General features: G+C 33.4%; 1 long non-coding RNA gene across 9 annotated transcripts; it reads right to left on the minus strand.

The window, feature by feature from the left end:
- Window positions 1-5,763: 5,763 nt before the first annotated feature.
- Window positions 5,764-13,725, minus strand: LOC145790483 (uncharacterized). Of its 9 annotated transcripts, none has more exons than XR_014329226.1 (7): window positions 11,981-13,725; window positions 11,571-11,656; window positions 11,255-11,331; window positions 10,679-10,755; window positions 10,228-10,285; window positions 6,873-6,988; window positions 5,764-5,965 (listed from the first exon to the last, which is right to left on the minus strand). It is a non-coding gene; the product is annotated as an uncharacterized LOC145790483 (long non-coding RNA). The 9 variants fall into 9 exon arrangements; XR_014329227.1 differs by having other exon boundaries at window positions 11,255-11,293; window positions 11,981-13,723; XR_014329223.1 differs by lacking the exon at window positions 11,255-11,331 and having other exon boundaries at window positions 11,981-13,721.
- Window positions 13,726-21,974: the final 8,249 nt, after the last annotated feature.

The raw sequence follows: 21,974 nt of genomic DNA on the forward strand, positions 1-21,974 counted from the left end.
GATTTAACTTCACTTTAGGCAATGATGTATACGTGTGACCAATTCTTTTCAATAAGACCATTGCACCATCTTGAAGAAGCTTGTAGAGGTTGAAATTGGTATTCAAATTGGGGTTTATTTGAATTTTGCGATATTTCATATTGAGTGGAGAATTATCAAAACAAAGAGCAATATAATGGTATATAGTATGACAATGTCGCAAATCATTCATGAACCTGATATTTTTAATACTGTTATTACTTTAAGTGCACATTTCTTCCATAATCTCATTCTTGAATTTTCTTTGCTTTCACGTTTTTAATATTTTCAAAAACAGATTCAATTCTTTGTTTGTAATTTGTATACATGTTCAACAAAAGAATTGAAAGGTACTGGTTCTAAAAATCAGTAGGCCTCGATAATGCATCAAAACTCTTGGTATGTTTTCTTTATTTGGTGTCATTGATGTTACTTAATTTTTTACATTTTTCTTTTTCAATTCAGATGTTAAATAAAAGGATTAATTATATTTGAACTCCTTACGATTTAACCCGAAAATACATAAACTCTCCAAGTTTAAAAATATATACATTACCCTTTCTAGTCAGGAAATTATTTAATATACCCGAAGTACTGCGTGTTTGTACTTTCTAACCAATCATCATTCAATATGCTTAGACCACTTAAGCAATGTCAATAGTACCTTTACTTTTTTCTTTAATTTTCATTTCTGTGCCATAACATTACAACTCTCTCTCTCTCTCTCTCTCTCTCTCTCTCTCTCTCTCTCTCTCTCGCTCACACACTAAAATCTCACCCAATTTTATTCTTTTCTTCTTCCTCATTTCTTTACTGTGGCTGGACATTAATGCATTTTCTGAGCCACTATCTCACCATGGTAGCCCACCAGGCCACCAAGAACCACCAGCCACCATCACCTCACACCACTTCCATATATCTCTCATCCATACGCTGCAGAACACACTAACCACTGAACCAATGCCCAAAAGACACCCAAGCCACTATCACCACCACTATTGCCCCCTTTCTATTTTCTCCTTCACTGTTTTCCCTCTTTCCCATCCCCAACCAGTTGAATCCTTCACCCTCATTGTTTCTCATCCTAGCCCCAACTATTCGACTCCACCTTTCCTCCGTCCCCCACCATCATCCTCATGCTAACCTAGTCACCACCCATTCTCTAACACTGTCCTCCCTCCTATTGATTTAAACATAAAAATAAAAAATTAATTACAGAACCACCTTGCAATACTTAAATAGGTGGGCAAATTTTCTTACCTTGGGGTAAATTGACTGGATGTAACAATAGAATCCATTCTTTGTTGCATGAAATGAACCCATATTGAACATAACTCTTTTATTGATTTTTTTCAAAGTAACTAACATCAAGTGATGAACCACACAAGAAAACAGCTAGAAGTTAAAAAGAATAACAATTCAATAGCGTGACTGGTGAGTGGAGTGGCTGCTGGTAGGTGAATGGAGTGGCTGCTGGTTGTAGTGTGAATGACAGGAGGAGAAAGAAAATGAGAGAACAAAAACCAAAACAAAAAAATAAATGGGAAAAGGGTAAAAATATTATTAACCTCTTAGGTTTTATCTCACACATTCAATTTACTACGTGTGTAACCGAATTTGTTTGTTTTACATTTTAGTTCAAATTACAAGCGAGTCATATGTGCATTTTTAAATTTTAGGGAGGCAATGTGTTTTCATACTAAATTATAGGAAAGTAAAATGTAATTAATCCTAAATAAAAATATTGTTGCTTCTTTTTTGCTCGTCCTTGTAGAACATCCCTCCCAAATTTCATTCAATGATGTGAAATCCTAGTCAACAGGTTGTGTTTGAAAATTGGTTCTCAAATTTAGGAGTTGGCATTTCAAGACTAGCCATTTATCTTTTTGCTTTTGAGCATGGGCTAGCAGCCAGAAAGTTTGTAATCTTTGGTCTTTCAATAGGAGTCTGGATCTTTGGCCGCCCTATCCTGCGGCGGGTCAAAACGACGTTGTTTTGATCCTCACTCTTTCTTTTCTTTTTTTCTTTTTTCAACCTCTTTTTTGTTTGCCTTTTGTTTGTGAACCCTAACCCCTCTTTGAGAGACACGAACAGAGAGGGCAACACAGGCGGCCGACGTGACTCCTGCACCTTGGCGACAGCGGCGAGGCGAGTTGTCACACCCCAAACCCGCCCCTAAAAGTTTGGGCATGATCACTTCAGAAACGGACAGCCGATTTGATATATACAATATATGGGGCCTAAACGGAAGCATTTAATGACATAATATAACATAAATTAACATCCATCGAGCTCACACCTATATGCCAGGACCTCAATGTGTCATTAAATAATTCCTCATGTGGTAGACAGACATACAAGAAACGGATATTTGCATACACACAATTACATATATGGGCATATATACAGAACCAGCCCCGCACGTGGGCATACAACAAAAATATTGGTGAAGAAGATTATACACGACTAATTACATTAGACAAAAGATTAAGGACCAAACTAGGGGTCATTAAGGGAACCCCATAAAATGCATAAGCTTCTCTACGTTGCTTGACCAAAAAAGAATGACCAAAGCTGAACTAAGACCGACCTCCAGGTTGGTTGCCTACAGAAACAGACATAACACAAAGTGAGCAAGGCTCAGTGAATAATAGTACTCAAACAATTTAATGATTAAACTTGATTTATAATGTATATAAGTGCAGAGGTCATATGAGCAAGCTTATTCTGTATACATTTTCAGAATGGCCTTGGCTTCAATCTTTGTTCAGAGCGGCTTCAAGCCCAGTAACTTACAGAATGGCCTTAGGCCTAACAGATTTTACAGATTGGCCTTAGGCCCAACAGATTTTACAGATTGGCCTTTGGCCCAGATACTAACGAAGCAGAATACTTCCAGAGTTGTACAAATGTACACAGATTTTCCATTCATTCAAGTAGGTTGGCATAATTAATTTGCAGATGACAGAGCGTTAATAATGATTATTAACGATAAGCAAATGCACTACTATTACTCACAGTGCTATGGTGGAGCGGCAATTTTTTTCAGTATGTGCCCTACATACACACGCAGTTCAAGAATTAGTTCGTTTTTCTTGTTAAACAATATCTGAGTCATTTTGCTTTCAATGAATTTACAACCATTTCAAGAGCATCAAATAATTATTTTAATAATATCAGAGGGTCAAACACGTAAAATGGAGCAGACAGGATTTTTCAGCATGGACCGCACGTGCGGCTGTGAGCTCCGCACATGCGGCAGTGGTTCCCGCAAGTGCGGCTATGAGGCCCCGCACGCGCTTTTATTCCAGTAGCCTCAGCCCTAAAATCCCCTGTTTTCCACACGTGCGGTTGTGAGCCCCGCACGTGCAGCAGTGCTTCCCGCACGTGCGGCTATGACTCCCGCACGTGCGAACGTAATCCCTATTTGGTGCAATCCGAAGCAAAACACATTCACAGCGAGATTAACACAACACAAGGTGTAAAAGAGAGGAATTTAAATCAATTTGATGATATAACATCACCATAAACATGAATCACAAAGTCATTTAGGTCTTTAATTCCTTCAATTGCACATAAACAATTCAATACTCTTGTATTTATGATTATATGTGATATATATATATATATATATATCAATATATGAGCAATCAAGTGATTCCAACATGAGAAATCAAAGGATGAGATGAGATCCTCCCACATAGCTCAAATTAACTCCAAAATAACCAAATGATAAGAATAGCTTCCCAAGTCATCAATTACCAACACTTAATCCCTATTACAACCCTAACTTACATGATGGCACAAGAAGTTCTAACTAAGATCAAGAGAGAGGTTATTCAAAGTAGATTACACATACCTTAAGTTCAAATCTCTCCAATCCTTCTCAATTTCCCAACCTTCTTCCTTGTTGATCTTCTGCCATCCTAGTTCTTTCTCTCAACTTCTCTACATTCTCTCATGAGATATTTTTGACTTATAAGATAGACTTACCAAGTTAAAGTTTGAAGGAGTTCAAATAAGAGTTAACACAAAAGGACAAAACTTAATCAGTTTAATCATTCCGAATTAGATTTTCACAAAAATGCATATTATAAACTAAAAATCATGCTAATCACATGTATAAAGTCAATTTCGGATTATCAAGCGTCTAAGGCCTTCAATTTCTGATCTAAACATCTCAATTGTAACAGATTTTCCTCCTAGGTAACAGATATTGTTCCATAACCATATTTTTTTCACACAATTAAGTTTAATCTTACATGGGATTCCACATTAGCCAAGTAAATACACAAATTAAAGGACAGAAAGTATACCAGAAAGCATATAGAGGGTCGGGTTATTACACAAGTAGAGGTGGCAACGAGGCGCAGGGGGAGGCAACAACAAGGTCCGTTTCGTCCCTTTTGTCTTCATTCTCATTTTTGTTACTAATATATATATATATATATATATATGATTTCTACAGATTTGATTTCTATTGATATATATATATATATATATATGATTTCTACTGATATAACAAGCTTCTTCATTGGCACCAAAAGCTTTGAACAGGTTCATTACAAATTAATTCAGGATTTTTGTCAAATCTGTGGAGAGAAAAAAGAAAATGATAGTAGTTATTAAAAAAAAATCTATTTTTATTAACAAAAATCAAACATTGGTGCTTGTTTATTTTCCCAAATCTCCTATATTTTGCATTTTTTGTGATTAGAATGTGATTAACACTCAAATGTAATGGTGTTTGTCAAATTTGTGGAGAGAAAAATAAAATGATATTAGTTATTAAAAAAAATCTATTTTTAAATTGTTTTGTACCTTTAAAAAATAATTATGTATAAATAATTTTATTTTTCTTTTATATATATATATATATATATATATATATTTTGAGAAATTTGATATACCAATAAAGAGTTATTGTGCTTTTTATAAAAAAAAAATTAAAGAGTAATTCTACATATTCAAGTAAAATATTGAATAAGATATGCGATTGAGTTTGCTTGAAGTTCTCTATTATGCCGATTCCAACGATAGTTTTGTTTTTGGTGTGTCTAGTTTTCTTCTTGGTCCAAATTTGTGGACTATGGAGTATTCTTGAATATTGATGTACTGATTGAGTGCCACAAAAGTTGATGGTGTCGTGGGTCTCTCAAGAACAATAATTGACCAAGGGATCGCATACGCGCTGATGTTAGTGGCGTTGGTGCTCTCATACCTCATCCACACCTTGGATGTCCCCTTCAACTTCTAAAGAAACTAATGACTAGTGGAGTGGGAGCAATGTATGCATTAAGAAGGGGTTTTAAGTTGGTGGTTTGCCTGGGACATGAAATGAGTCTTTGTGTGTAGTGTTCTGACTTGAAAATTGTTTGATTTTGTAGCTATTGCTAATTTCATACTCTGATTTTGTGTTCTTTGTCACATGGTGTGAATATTTGTGTAATGTGAATGGAATCACAACTTCGTTCTTCGGCACATGGTGTGAATATTTGTGTAATGTGAATGGAATCACAACATCAATTAAGGAATAGATTAAAGGGTAAACAACAAAAATTCAATATGTTGAACCAATTGAGATTGTGTTTTTAATCTTTGATTTGTAGAAGAAATTTTTTTTGATCCTTTTCACTTTTTTCATTCTTTTTTTTTTTGCACAAATTTAAAATTGAAAAAATTGTAATTCAATGGGATCTTCTCAAAATAATTACAAATGAAACATCCAACCAATGGAACACTGTCAAATCTGAGTCTCTAATTCATTTATGGATCCTTAAGTTGGGTTACAACATAAACAATTTGAAAAGTATAATCTCAAGAAAAGTCAGCCTATCCAAATTAAAAGAAATGAAGGAACCAAGTTTCTCATCATAAACCATCCTTCTTGCTCATTGACTCAACTTTCCCTTGGCTCTGTTCCATCAAGAGTGAATTTCTTCACTTTCTGTAGAGATAAAACAAAAGGAATTAGCAAAACCAAGCAGAGAACAATTTTTATACATACACATACATGCACAAAACATATGAACAAATGATTTGCTTCATTCTAACTATAACATTCATATTAATTTTAATACATTATTCATTTTGAATGGAAATATCAGCTACATAAGATCACACAAAAATGCTAGAGAGAGAGAAAGAGAGAGAGAGAGAGAGAGGATATCACTGAAAATGAGAACAATCCATTACCGTCACTGATTGAGACCTAATATGCATATTATATCATGCAATCTTCTAATAGACAGACACCATGTCCTACCACTACAATGTTTTAATGATCTTTTCTAACCTTACATGTATCAAATCTCACCAAGGTTTACATTATAAACCTGTGTATGTAGCAGCATAACAATGAGATATTCACTTTCAATAAGCATTCAATAAGTCAAGTCTCACCAAGTTTTAACATTAAAAGCTTATTTTTTGTTTTAAGTTTCAAATTAAATGGTAAAACCAGAGCTGAAGAAATGGTAAAATTATCTGATAGAAAAGGGTGATGTCCTAAGTTTATGACCAATCATCAGAACCATACCACCACACCTAAATTGCTTCAAAACAAACTTTAGCTTCAAAGAATCACAAATTTTTCAAAACAACAACAAATCTAACCTCATATCACTTAAATCAACAACAAATCTAACCCAAAAAACACACAACAAAAAGCCCCTTGCTTTTTTTTTCCTACTACATTTTCTGATTAAAATCAGGGGGGAAAAAAAAATCCATAACAAACCCTAAATCATCAAACCCATTTAAGAAATCAACAACAAATCTAATCCAAGAAATCATACATACATATATATATATATATATATAACAAGAACAATGAGAATGATGATTAAAGGGACCTCGTTGTCACTGCAATCTCGCCTTGCCGCCGTCGCGTCGCCACTGGAATCACTGTTGCTGGCCATCCTGTGTATTTCTTCTTCGCTGTCGCGTGGCTCTGCCTTCTCCTTCGTCTCTTTGTTAGGTTATGTGAGGAACAAAACATAGTAAATGACAGAGGAGAGAAAAAAAGAGCGGGAAATCAAAAAATTTGAAAAAAAAAAAAAAAAAACCAACAATCACAATAGTTGATTGGTAGAGAAAGTAGAGTATTAATTATATTGGGTGATTGAGAAATATGACGGAGTATAATGAATGATGATTGGTGAGGGAGTATGGCCACGTGATACTCCAGGATTATTGTATAATTTTCCACCAATCACAATACTCTCCATAACCACTAAGGGGTTGTTTGGGATGACCTAAATAAGTGTACTTTTTGTCTTTTTACGAAAAGATATGCAGAAAAGTAGAGAGGTGATGTGATGGAAAAAAGATAAAAAGATGGATTATTTTTATAGCGATCCCGGTATTTCCTGTTGTTGTTTAACTGTAATCCGGACTCGGTTTCGTAGATTCGTTGTTGTCTTATCCTCATTTCTATCCCCTCTTCTTTTAATTAGAGTTTTGGGTTGTGTTGGGCAAGTTGGGAATAAGTTGGTCGTGTTTTAAAACTTAGAAATTTTGCCCAGGTTTTGGTCTCTCCGCTCGAGCGGATATTTGACGCTCGAGCGTGAATTTCCTTCTCTCAGCATTTTGGACATCTGCAGAAAATTCTGGGAGAGTGCATCCGGCGCTCGAGCGGATCTTGGGACGCTCGAGCGTGAACCTGTGTCTGACGCTCGAGCGGGGTGTTGTACGCTCGAGTGGACCTGTTTTTATATCAGTCCGTGAAATCACTTTTTTTTTATCACTTTTTGATTTCCTTTCTCTCTCTTACTTTTTCAAAACCTCCATTGGAGAGCACCTCACTCTAAAACCTTAACTTCTCTCTTAGAATTGATCTAGTAGGAGTTGTTTTCTCACCTTGGGCCTTTACAAAAATTGTGTTGATCGTCGAGGGCTATCTTCTAATCTGAAAATTTCGGGATTTGGAGCATTTCCGTTTCTTCATCTCCTTCGTTGAGCCCCATCATTCGAGGTAGGGATAACCTACTCCATCTTATGAGCTTTGTCTTTGAATTTTAGCATCTTGATATGTTGGGGGTTGTTGGGTAATTTTGAGAAAGTTTGGGCCTTTGTGTAATTTTACAAAGGTTGGGGTTTTAAATATATAAACCTATATGCATGTTAGGCATAGAGAAATGAGATTAATGTTGGGACATTGATGGAAATGGAACCTTAGGGTTGTTTTGTGAACTATGGTGATTTGCCCTAATTGGATTAATTAATTAATGCATACGATTAATTGAAGAAAATGAGGAATTGAATTGAGAATGTTAAAATTGGGAATGTATGTGACTAAAGAGTGTAGATGAATCTTTTATTGCTCATCTAGTTGAAATGTTGATATATTATCCATTTGTGCATTTATTTCCTGCTTTGAAATAATTGCTTGGAGCTACCGGTGGAGGGTAGTGTCGATTGTTGTAGACAATGCATGATGATTAGGCAAACTAAAACTAATCAATCGGATGTGTCATAGAGTATGACGGTTGATAGAATACATTAACTGTATGTATTGAGTGATTGTGTATTTGACCAATGTGTTTATATGCATTATGTGTAGACGGTTAGTAGAATACATTAAATTTATGTATTGATTGATTGAGTATGTGATTCTGTGTTTACATGCGTTATATTGTGTATAGAACCTTTGTGTTTATATGCATTGCTTGTGTAGAGGAGGAGATGGGGGATGTACTCCACGGTTTAGGGGAAGATGGGGGATGTACCTCTAAACCGGATAGGATTGGGAGGAGATGGGGGATGAACTCCGTAGACACAGCTCATATGCTTGTCTAGAGAAGTGAAGATACAGCTCATATGCTTGTCTTTGTGAAGTGTAGATATAGCTCATAGGCTTGTCTAGTGAAGTGTGGATACAGCATATATGCTTATCTGTTGATGTGTAACATGCTTATCTGTTATGGTATTGATATAGCTCATATGCTTATCTGTTGTGGTATTGATATAGCTCATATGCTTATCTATTGAAAAGTTGGTTTGATTTGATATAACACTAAAATGTATATCATCATCGTTTGTGAAGTATGGAAGTAGTTCATGTACTATTGATACCTCATCAAATGTTTTGGCCAGAGTACTGAGCATTGTTTTCAAACTCAAATTTGAATAAGAAATGAAAATTGAATTGTATCATAGACTTAGTTGTCATGGGATTGAAGTAAGATATAAATGGAGGTATAAGTATTGACCATCTTTCAGTTGCTAATCTTTTAGACATTGTTTATAATTAGTTTAGTATATCTCTGCTGGGTTGTGGCTCACCCTATATGGGAACATCATTTCAGGTTCAGATAGCATGCCACCTCCAAGGACATAGCTTGGGAGGCTAGAGGCGGACAGACTTTTGTTCTCTTATCTCCGTTTGATGTGTTACATGTAAATTCAATGCCAAGGGCTTAATGTGTAACCGAGTCAATACTCTCTTTGTAACCAAGTGTTAACTTGGAAAGCTATAAGCCCGTAGGGCATTTACTTTTGTTGTTAACGTGTAATACTTTTGTATAAAGTACTCTGATGAATTGAGGAAACGTGGATCTTTTGTATATAAATGTATGTTTATATTGATGGGTTTAATGTTATTTTTTTTGAGGGCGTTACAATTTTTGAGTTATCAAACTTGGCCTAAATAACTTCTTGAGACGAAATAGTTGACCTCACTCCCTCCACCAATCACAATCACCCAACACCAAATTGACATAGCTCCCGACTGTTTTCTCATCACCTAATACCAAATCGGGAGTCTCACTTCCACTACCAATTACAATACTCCCCAAAACCATTAATTAACTTCTCGATTTCCTCTATACCTTTATAGGAGTATAAGAACATCTGTAAGGGAGGAGACAAAAGATCATATTGAGGCATTTTTGCTAGTGCAACTGATTTTCTTCTCTTCTAAGGAGTTTGGCATTAGAAGAGGTAAAATATCCATTTTTATTTGGCTCTCCACATCTACTTAGTGTTCATTGAGAGGTAAATTGCCCTCTTCAAATCATGAACCGAATTCTCAAATCATGAAGTGTCATATATATAAACTAGTGTATGCCCGTGCCTAAAGGCACAGTGAAAATAATGTTGGATTAATCTTCTTCTGTCCAGTCTTTTATGTAGTACGTGAAAAATTTATTCACAAAATAATTTCAGAGAAAAATTGTTCCTTTCTTATACCATCACTGTTATACTTACCTAAGCTATCAATCTTTCTTGTTCTAATTGAGGAGAGTTGGTCTCATTTGAACTTCGGCTAAAATTTAAAAAGAATATAATTACAGTGATTGCAATATTAACAAACCATCTCTCATGTCAACTATTGAAGGTAATGTTTAAAAAGAAAAGGCATGGAAAGGAAAATCGTGCATTGCTACTCACTCCCATTCTGCAAAATTAAAGTGTATCAAAGCCCAAAATGTAGCATGAAAAATGTATCAATTAGTTAAATAAAATGTATGATTAGCAAACTCATGAACATATTACACTCAAGTTTCAGTAGTATTAGTTAGTTACAACACTCATTTCACTTTACTAAGCTTAAGTCTCAGACTCTTCATATTACACTTCTCTCTTGCTAATTACTAAGGAAGAGAAAAATATAAAGTAAAAACCAAAAAAAAAAGAAAAAAAAAAAAAGAAACTACACCTTAATCAACAAAACCACCTCTTTGGGCAATCAGCTAACCCTCCAATCAAGCATATATGTCTATGGATTACACCAATCTGAAAACATCAAGCACTATCTATAATAGTTGCAAAAGCAAAAATCATCAAGCACTAATTGAAAGTTCCAAACACATTATTAGATTTTAGCTCTTAAACACATTATCAAGTACTAATATTTATAAATGCCTCCCTCCATCAGCAAGCACTAACGATTCAGCAAATATATTTAATTTCTAAAATTGAGAATGTCAATCTTTTAGAGACATGGAATTCAGCACATAGGTTTTTTTTTTTTTTATCAGCAATTCAGCACATAGGTAGATAACTTTTCAAGATGCAATTTGCCTCACACCATTTTATTCATTTATCTGCACTTTTTGCCTCCCTCTATCTCTACTCTCCCTCATCCCATACTCACACACCCTCTCTGTTTTTTAATCTATATAGCAAATATTTTATGCACCCAAACACGTGGGGTTCACACGAGAAACTACTATATATGAAAAAATGTTTCGGAGACATATCCATATAGAGGGAAAAAGAGAGATTTACTGACCAAGAAAAATGTTCTTTCTTTGATAACCTTCATTGATATCTTTGGCACCGCAATGCAAGGAGCATCATTTCAAAAATCTTTAAACCACAATCTCAAAAGAAAGATTTCATAAACTCACAACTGAGATCCAATTGAGAGCATTCAACCTATTTAGAAGTAGTGCAAACAAAAAATAAAAAAAAAAACTGCTAATTTTTTTGGTGTTTCCCAAAAACAATAAATAATAATAAAAATAATTAGCAAAGAGAACATTATCCAAAAAATAGATAAATTCATAAACTCAACCTAGCCAAGCAAAGGAAAACTTTTTCCTTACCCCAGTTCAAAAGTTTAGCAAAGGGGAACTTTTTCCTCAACCAAAAGTATGATCATTCGATTAATCTCTCCCTCACCTTCCATTCCCTGTGAATTAATAAACGCATCAAATAGAGAAACAATTTATCAAGCATTTGGTGAACATTGTAGTAGCAGAAATTATATAGTGGTAAAACTAATTATTTTGAACTTCAATTATTGCAAACCATACTGAAATCCTAAGAATGGAATGAATAACAATAAATTTAATTAAAATAGCTGGAAATAGGTTGTAATTTATTCCAAGTGACATGAGGAAGTTGGTCTTTGAACTATGGAAATCGAGTAAAAGATTAAATCATCAACTTACAACATCATGAATGTACAAAAAATAAAAAATAGAAGCAAAAAAAGGGATGGAATCTTGATTACCTCTATTGATGGAGCCTTTAGAACTATTCTCCTCACCAGATTCTGATGCCTCCGTCACATGTACAAAGCATTAAGAATAAAAACATCAGCCTTACATGAATTGATAATTTCTCTACAACACTCCAACCCAACAAAAAATTGTGCATTGATGTTAGGAGAAACGATCTTTCATACTAAAACTAATTCCCTGATAAAAATAAATAAATAAAAAAAATAAAAAAAAATAGAAAACTACAACAATAAAAGGTGGGTGTGCCCAACACAGATGAAGGAGCTGAAGGGTTTGCAGAATTCGAAAGGAAGATTCATCTTAATTTTATATATATTTCATCAACAACAACAACAACAAAAATAAATAAATCTATAAATAAAACTAACAAAGCTCCACTGACTTATGGATATAATGTTAAGGGGATAAAGAGATATGAAAAACTAACAAAAGAGGGAGGGAGAAAGTCAAAAGATAGCATATAGTAATCTTAAAGACCTTAAAAGGGTTGTGTGAACCCTTTTCCAACAATAAAAAAGTAAAAAGTAAAGTCAAACATCGATTTTAGCAAATCGAATTGATTCACTTCATGATTTACCGATTTGGTTCACCGATTCACCTACGATTCATGGCTATTTGCGATTCATACAACTTGACGAAAACAAAAAATCACATAGTGAACCCAAATAAAAATTTTGAGGCATTTTGGAGACCCATTTTAGAAAAAAATTTGAAAGACCTATGTGAGGCATTTTACAGAACATAGTGAATGCATACAAAGAGACACACATAAAACAAAAAAATCCAAAAAAAAAAAAAAAAAGATGTTTCGATGGATTTTCATAAGATTATGGGTATGTTTGGTTTGTATTTGTAGAGTAATTTTGGGAAAATTTTTCTAAAAAAATTGTTTGGTTTGTAAATTTTCCAAAACAATTTTAATAAACTATATAAACTATTTTAATATAAGCAGCTAGCATGGTGTTCATAAGTTTAGAATTATATAAACTATTTTAATTGAGCCATTTTACCAAACATGGTGTATGCATGAAGACACACAAAATATAGAGGGGTGAAGAGACATATTTTAATTGAGGCAATATAAATAAGAAACAAATCACATAATATAAATGAGAAACACAATCAAACCCGAATGAGAAACAAATCACATAAAAAATTAGACACCCAACGAAAACCCAAATAAAAATTTTGAGGCATTTTAGAGACCCATTTTAGAAAAATATTTCAGAGACCTATGTGAGGCATTTTACAGAACATAAGTGAATGCATACAAAGAGACACACATAAAACAAAAAAAGCCGAAAAAGAAAAAAAAATGTTTTGATGGATTTTCATAAGATTATATGTTCACAAGTAGAATTATATAAGCAGCTAGCATGGTGTTCATAAGCTTAGAATTATATAAACTATTTTAATTGAGCCATTTTACCGAACATGGTGTATGCATGAAGACACACACAAAATATAGAGGGGTGAAGAGACATATTTTAATTGAGGCAATACAAATGAGAAACAAATCACATAATATAAATGAGAAATACAATCAAACCCGAATGAAAAACAAATCACATAAAAAATTAGACACCCAACGAAAACCCAAATAAAAATTTTGAGGCATTTAGGAGACCCATTTTAGAAAAATATTTCAGAGACCTATGTGAGGCATTTTACAGAACATAGTGAATGCATACAAAGAGACATAAAACAAAAAAAGCCAAAAAAGTAAAATTAAAAAAAAAATTTGATGGATTTTCATAAAAAATAAAATAAAAAATGCTTTGATGGATTTTCATAAGATTATATGTTCTCAAGTAGAATTATATAAGCAGCTAGCATGGTGTATAAACTATTTTAATAAACTATATAAACTATTTTAATATAAGCAGCTAGCATGGTGTTCATAAGTTTAGGATTATATAAACTATTTTAATTGAGCCATTTTACCGAACATGGTGTATGTATGAAGACACAAACAAAATATAGAGGGGTGAAGAGACATATTTTAATTGAGGCAATATAAATGAGAAATAAATTGTATTGAAATCTACAGGCATAAGAAACATAAGTATTGAAAATTTTAAAATCAAAATAACAAATTGTAATTGAGAGAGACAGTTGAGATGAGATGAAATGAACATAAAGATGAGACTCAAACAGATGCTGTAGTTTCAAATTGTGAAACTGAAATCAAAATACATAAGGAAAAAAATGATGAGGTATGGACAGAAACAATATATTCTGTCCACAAAATCACATATTTTTTTCAAAATTACTTGGGATTCTGAACCCATTTGGTATCATTTGCCATGATTATTATATAGATTAATTGTGGGAAAAAAAAAAAGCAAAGCCCATTTGATTTCTAAATCAACTCATGACCATTCACATGACGGAAATCAAATTAGCCGAGAAATAACAAACAAATTTTAAGGGGGAGGAGTTGATACATTCTCTTTTTATTAGGAGGTCTACACAATTTCTGTTTAGATTTTTAGTTATTCTTTCCTAATTTTTAATTATTCAGGTAGGTTATCTTATCTCCTGATTTGTAACTCATTTAAGTTTGTCAACTACTTGTAAGGAATTTTCCTATTTTGTTGGGACTTACCATTGTATTGAGGCCTGTTGCATACGCAAGTAAATAATGAGATAGTGCGTGGAGTAATTCCCTAGTACCTTGGTGTATTTTCATTATAGATTTTGGTTCCCTCAATGTAACCAAATTAACCATTCCACCTACCTTTCCTTTTTTACTATCTTGTTAGCATTTACAACTCTTAAAGATAAGGACTTCATCAACCAGCCAGCCCATACCAGAAAACCAAAACAACACAATGCCATATGTCATTGTGGATAAATTGTAGGACTCTAGCATTTCTCAATAACCCATAGAATCTTCCAACCCATCTTCGGGTTAGAATCATATTGTGCAATCAAAACCTTCAATTGATCAATAACAGTATACATTTGATGATCAAGCACTAAAGCATACTACCCTAAACAGAAAAATAATGGAAACCCACAAATTTCCAAATGCAATCAGACAAATGAAAGTTACTATGTAGTTGGAAGACATACTTGACTCTTCAATGTCGTCAGATCGCAAAATCATCACAGGTGGTAATGCAAGATCTGTAACAGTGAAGTAAATGCAATTTCAACAAAATTTTCATTCAAAAAATCATGCAGACAGACTGAAAGACTATATGCTTGTAAATTTGAAAACAGGGAAACGAAAAAATGAAGAATAAAGTTAATAAGAATATCTATAACCCATTTACCATCATCAGAAAGAGTGACTCGCATCCATTCCTCATCAACAATATCTATAAGAACACCCAGGCTCAGTTCTGCCATGCTCGGTCCGTACTTCAGATAATCTCCTTTCACAATACAGAATTAAAGAACAATAAAATTTAATTATAGATAAAATCAAATCCACTCCACAATCACTAAACCCAACGGTATAAAATTTGGAACAACAAAATAATTCACTCCACAATCAAATTTTTTTGAACATTCCTTATTTAATTTACTTGATAATCTGAACCCATTTTGTAAATTAGAAATCACATAATAGGTTCACATATTATAGGTTCACATAAAATTTTACCACAAATTTTACCAGAAATCACACAATAGGTTCACATAATATAAATCACATAATATAAATCACATAAATCACATAAATCATATAAGTCACACAATCAAACCCGAATGAGAAACAAATCACATAAAAAATTAGACACCCAACGAAAACCCAAATAAAAATTTTGAGGCATTTTACAGAACATAAAACAAAGAAACCTTAGATACCGATCTCTAAAGGCACAAAGAGGCACACATAAAACAAAGAGAGAAACCTTAGATATGTGTAGAAAAGGGAGGAAAATTTTGAAGAGGATACCGACCTCTTTCTTGTTGGTTGCGTCGACCGATCTACCGATCTACAGTGCAATAAATTAGGAACACAAAATTACCGACCTCTTTCTTGTTGGTTAAGTCTAAAAAATTGCGAACATTTGTGATAGTGCAAACAAACAAACAAACCAAAATACGAACACATAATAAATTATACGAAAATATAATAAATTATAAACACATAAACACAAAAATAGGAACACCGTTTTTTTTTTTAAACACACACACGCACACAAATTAAGTAAACAAACAACCCAAATTTTTTAAAATTGAATTTATGCACAATTTGTATATACGGAATCTTTTTATATAATACACCTAATATTTTCTTAGTTGATGATTCAAATTATTATTATTATTATTATTATTATTATTATTATTATTATTATTATTATTATTATTATTATTATTATTATTTTCAAGATCTTAGAGTTTGCTAGGGATGAGTAATTGAGTTAATACTATAGGAGTAGACATTCTTATGGGATGATTTTTGAATATTGGAATTATAATTTATCTAGAAATAATCTGGAAAGGTGATTGGTATGTATATAGCTAATTCAGTTGCTTCCTGGAGTATATTAAAAAAGATTAGCCTTGGTAAACTGACCAAAAGATTAGCCTTGCTTCTTGGTGATTGGTATTTATCTAGAAACCTATTTCAAAACCAAAATATAGAGCCGCAAACATACAAACCGAAATCATACAAATCCGAAATCAAAATACATAAATAGAAATACATAGAAATACATAAATACCAAAATACAGAGATTCGAAAACTTATTTCAAAATCAAAACTGAAATCATACAAACCCATTTCAAAATCAAAACCGAAATCATTCAAACCCATTTCAAAATCAAAATTAAAACTGAAACCATGTCGAAATCATATGCAGAATTCTGTAGAAATCATATGAATTAAGCCTTAGACAATGAATTAAGTGGTCTAGTAGTTAAGCCGCCTCTGTCCCCATTACAATTGCCTCCTAAAAAAAAAGGCTATAATTGTTGTTTGCCATTGTATATTCTGGCTTGTGTAGAAGAATAATATGGACATTCAAAGTCAGCTTCAGACCAACCAACTTAGATGCATATTATATGTAATGAATACAAAATTCAAAGTCAACAACCAACTTGATCGCAAATTATGTAACGAATACAGAGCTTAATGCAATAGATGTGTTCTGACTGAAATTGTTGCTGAAAACAATTGAATTCTATTAGTGAAGACAAAACAACATAGCAAAACAATATTTGAATTACAACTTGACATAGTTTACAACAACGTTTATACCTTGGGGACAAATAGCCGTTCTACTTGAGACCAAGGGATTGATAAGCCAAAATTCTGCAGAATTCATATGCAAAATTCTTGCCGAAATCATATACAGAATTCTTCTTCAGTTTTACTCAATAGAAAAGCAATATATCAGTTGGCTCAATATCAAAGCAAAAGCCAAACGTTACCAAAGCAACAACGAAAGAAAAACAATAAGAACCAAAGTAATAAACTAACCAAGCAGCCGAGCAGGATGTCGAGCAGCCGAAGTGAATAGTCGAGCAGCCAAAGTGATGAAGGCAAAAGCTGAGAGAGGAAAAAAAAAATTCAAGAGGAAGAACAATTACCCGAAGAAGAAAAATTCAAGAAGAAACTCTTGGTATTCCTCCATGTGAATGAAGATAATTTGTAATGATAATTTGTAATGTTGTGAATTGGTTGATTCCTATTCATGAAAATGCTAATTTGTAATAACTCTTGGTATTCTTCCATATGAATGAAATGCTAATCATGAAAATTTCTGATGACTATTCAACTGGATAGCTATTGTAAGTTTTAGGATGTGCAGTTAAGTAGCTTGAATTGAATAAATTTTCTTTTGGCAGCCAATTAAAAGGAAAAAGGAAGGAGGAGAAGAGGATGACCGAAGAAGAGATGCTTCTGGAAGCAGCTCAAACAGGTTTTATGCTATAAGTTTGATTTGAAGAGATAGTCTACCAATTTTACTTGTGGGATGATCTTAGATATTCATGATCTCAGATAGTCTACCAAAAATTCAAGAAGAATACTAAAGTCATGTTTTCAATAACTCTATTGAACCCAGCAATTAAAAACTATAGTTAAGAACCCAGCAGTTAAGAACTCAATAACTCAATATATATATATATATATATATCATTCAAATAACTTAATATCATCCAGAATTTCTTTTGAACCCAATATATATATCATTCAAATAACTCAAAATCCAAACCCAAAAACAGAAAAACAGAGCAAGGAAAATGTGAGCCAGACGGTAGACAGAGAGGGAAATGGAACCACTTAAATTGTTATTTCCCCAACTTCTGATCCTTTTGATGCTCAAAAGTATTTCTTATCCATACTTTTTTTGAAAAAACAAATGCAATTGAAAGAACATTTTAGCTCACAGACTGGGTTGTCAAAGCATTTGTATCACAACACAAACTTCTATTATTTTCATTTTTTTCCCCCGAAGGCAAATGAAATCAAATTATGAATCGGATATATGACATAGTAGTTGATTTCACAAAGGGATTATCTCATTCCTGATCGACATATAATCCAAGTATCAACAGGAAGTTGCATATTCTTTTCCAACCTTCTCAAATCAATTTCGCATGTTATCATCAAATGCTATAACAATATATACAATGCACACCTCACTATTTGCTTCTCTCAACTCTGCAGCAGTATTTGTCTGTCCTTCATTCACATTATATTTTCTACAAAATGGTATAGCCAAGCCAAGCTTCTCATCAGAGAGTAGGAATGGGAAGGTAGATAGAGGGTATGGGAAGACAGATGGCGGACGGAAGGTATGGGGGAGACACAGAAATGTGTTGGGCGGGAAATGTTAGCCATCCAAAGCAAATCTAAACCATTGAAATAAACCTGGGATTAATCTCAGCCATTGGATCAAAATGTATCTCACATACATTTTTGACATAAATTCAAAAACCTTTGTGACTTATTATATAGATATATAGAACCAACATCATAGATCAATACTTTTCTTTCATACAACAGCTAATCATACACTCCAGTCGTTACACCCTAACAAAATGTGAAAAGAAGAGAGCTTTCTTCTCCACCATCATCAAAAAAATCCCAGTTGAAGCTGCTCTTTAAAAATAGCGAGATTTGAAGCAAGCTCTACTATGCCCAGCTCTTCTACACCGCAAGGTTCAGTTCAGTTAAGCAAAAGAACACTTTTGATGTAGCTCGTACCCACAAAGTTCACCTTCGATTTTCCTTATGAATACGCTATTGAGTGTAAACCGGCCGGCACAGGGTCTCTCTCTACCGTTGTAGCTCTATTTTCCCCTTCGGACGCTATGGAGGATTGGAAATTTTGGGATCACTCTGCACATTCCTTGCCTCCTCCACCGACGTGGACTCTTCTTCATCGCTGGATCTGGTCTGCCCAACGTGTCCTCATCCTATTCATACTGCTGGACAATGCTGGACCAAGGATGGCTGGAGAGGATCCTAATCTCTCTTGTCATCTCTTCTTTCTCTCATCTGTAATTCATTATCAATTGGAATGGCTATGAGTTTGAACTCAGATCAGTTTTGGGCCGATTTTGGGAAGAATAATCAAGTATAGAACTTTCAATTTTTGCAACTCTTCCTTTCTAATCTTCTTCTTTTTTCCCCCTTTTTTACGAATGGAATTTTAAAAAGGGTCCTTGCTCTCTAATCTCTTTTTCCTAAATAGATTGCTCGAACTAGAGTTGAGATCGGCAACTGCTTCGAGGATGGAGCACGCCTTGGTAACGCAAATGGAAATTCTATGAGAGGTAACAAAGTTAGGGTTATACAAATCATAATTTTTTTTATTTGACTCTTAGGTTGAATGATGTTGAGTTGTGCCTATGGAAAAACTCAGTAACTTGTAATCTTGGCCAATGGTTTTCTTTGCCTCATTAGGTGTCTTTTGTGAAATGGGTTTGCAAAAAGTTATCATATTTAAAAAAATTATTATAATTGATTTTTATTCCATTGATTAAATTGAAATATAAATTGGTGGTGTGTATCCAATCTTTTCTTTTCATTTTTTTTTTTTTTTTTTTTTGGTTTTGGCAATGACTTTTGTTTGAGTTTCAATTATAAAAGATAATTATACTATATTAGCACGAATCATGTTTTAATTTGATTGGGGGCCAATGCCTTTGGGCCAATATGGAGGGTTAAATAAAAATGTGAGGAAAACTACACATAGCCATTGGAGCTTGGTCATTTGTTTGTTTCATATTTAGTGTTTTCATATTTCTTTGTGATGTGAGTTTGTAATAAGTTTTATAATTTCTTTTGTTGCCTTCATTCTTTTGATTGAATTGAAGCATATATCTATGGTATTGATTAATTCCTATATCATAATATTTCTATATTTTCATTGATTTTATGGTGCTGGTAAGGCATCTAGAACACATGGTGCTATTTTGATCAAAAAATTGACATAGAGGAATTCTTCAAGTTAGGTTAAGTTGCCACTTTTCACAAGCGTTTTAGCTATCATTTGGTTTCATTTGCAACCAAAAAAAAAAAATTGAGACTTTTTACAGATTTTTTAGCTATCATTTGGTATCTCATGACATTCAAAATCAATTAAGAACCCTTTTCTCTTTGGTTTCATGTGAGACAAATTTCTATTCAGTTGGATAACCCTCGTGTTATTCCTTTTGTTGGTGTATTGTTTTGTTTTGTCCTATGCTTAGGAGTAATTATTAAACATTGCAACAGGAATCTCTATTTGAAGATAGCTCTCTCTCTCTCTCTCTCTCGAATTTGACAATTCTTAACTTGGTTTGGTAAAGGAAAAAAGAACTTAATTAATGATCCAACTAATAGAAAGCGTAATTTGGAAATAAAACAAATGCATTTCTATGCTTCAAATGAGAAGATATCTGTTAAAGCCTACTATATTTTTCTACCTTCTTTCTATATCTAATCATTTTTCTTTCCATTCATAATTAAGGGCTGCCTATCCAAAATTTGCTATTATTATTATTCTTCATGGTTGGATACATAGTTATTGCCATTTGCGGCAACTACTATTCATCTTCAAATGAAAAAAGATTGTAAATTTTATGCAAAAATGCTAAAATTTGATTCATTCATGTACTTTAGAAAACTTTATCACACAAACTTGTAGTGATTTTGGCTTGAATGGCATTTAATTTAGGTGTTACTTCATAATCATATCCTATTTGGTTGCCCAAAAAACTTATGAGTTTTTGACCGACTAGAAGAATTCAAGAATTAGGTGTTCCGTCATGATCATATCCTATTTGGTTGCCTAGAAAACTCAGACAATGATAAATAGATCGGAAATTTTAACATATTGATTTCTATCTATCTATTTGTTGAAATTTTTCCTTGTATTGTTATTTTCTTAATTTTTCCCCTCATGGAGGGGATATGCTAAATAGGTTTTTTTTTTTTTTTTTTATGCTAATGTTGCTTGTTTGAAGCATGGGTACTACTTGTCATATGGCTGCCATACATTTTCTACTTCTGTAGTTCTTTGCTACAAAAGGGAGATTATTTTGCTTTGTTTTGATGCAAGGAGGTCATCTCATGCTGGTGCAGCTGATGACTGATTTATTTGGATTGAAAATTTTGAAGGTGGCTTGTGTTTGGGTGCAGCCTTTCACTGTTGCTATGAGCAATTGTAGCACTTTGGATTGATGAATGTAGGGGAAATGCAGGGAAATGCTTCTGATTAGAGCAGCTTCTTGAGGGTTGGCTTTTGCTGGTGATAGAAGTCTCAAGCATAAGGCTGCTTTACTTCGCTATTATAATTTTTATTGCTATATGATGTTGTATTGGGTGATTTGCTGATGCATACAATGGCTGCTCTACTTGAATTGAAACAAATCTGGAACTATGGCTGCTCGGGTGGTTTTTGGTATGGCTCCTCAGGTGGTTTTTGGTATGGCTCAAAGGGCAGCCGTTGTCTGTTGTTATAAGTTGTATTTTGGTTTGTTGTTTATTGTTGTTTGTTTGGTTTATGTTTAACTCTCATATTAGATTTACGTCTA

The sequence above is a fragment of the Camellia sinensis genome, chromosome 5 (assembly GCF_055761805.1).
Source record: "Camellia sinensis isolate YWXY chromosome 5, ASM5576180v1, whole genome shotgun sequence".
Lineage (NCBI taxonomy): Eukaryota > Viridiplantae > Streptophyta > Magnoliopsida > Ericales > Theaceae > Camellia > Camellia sinensis.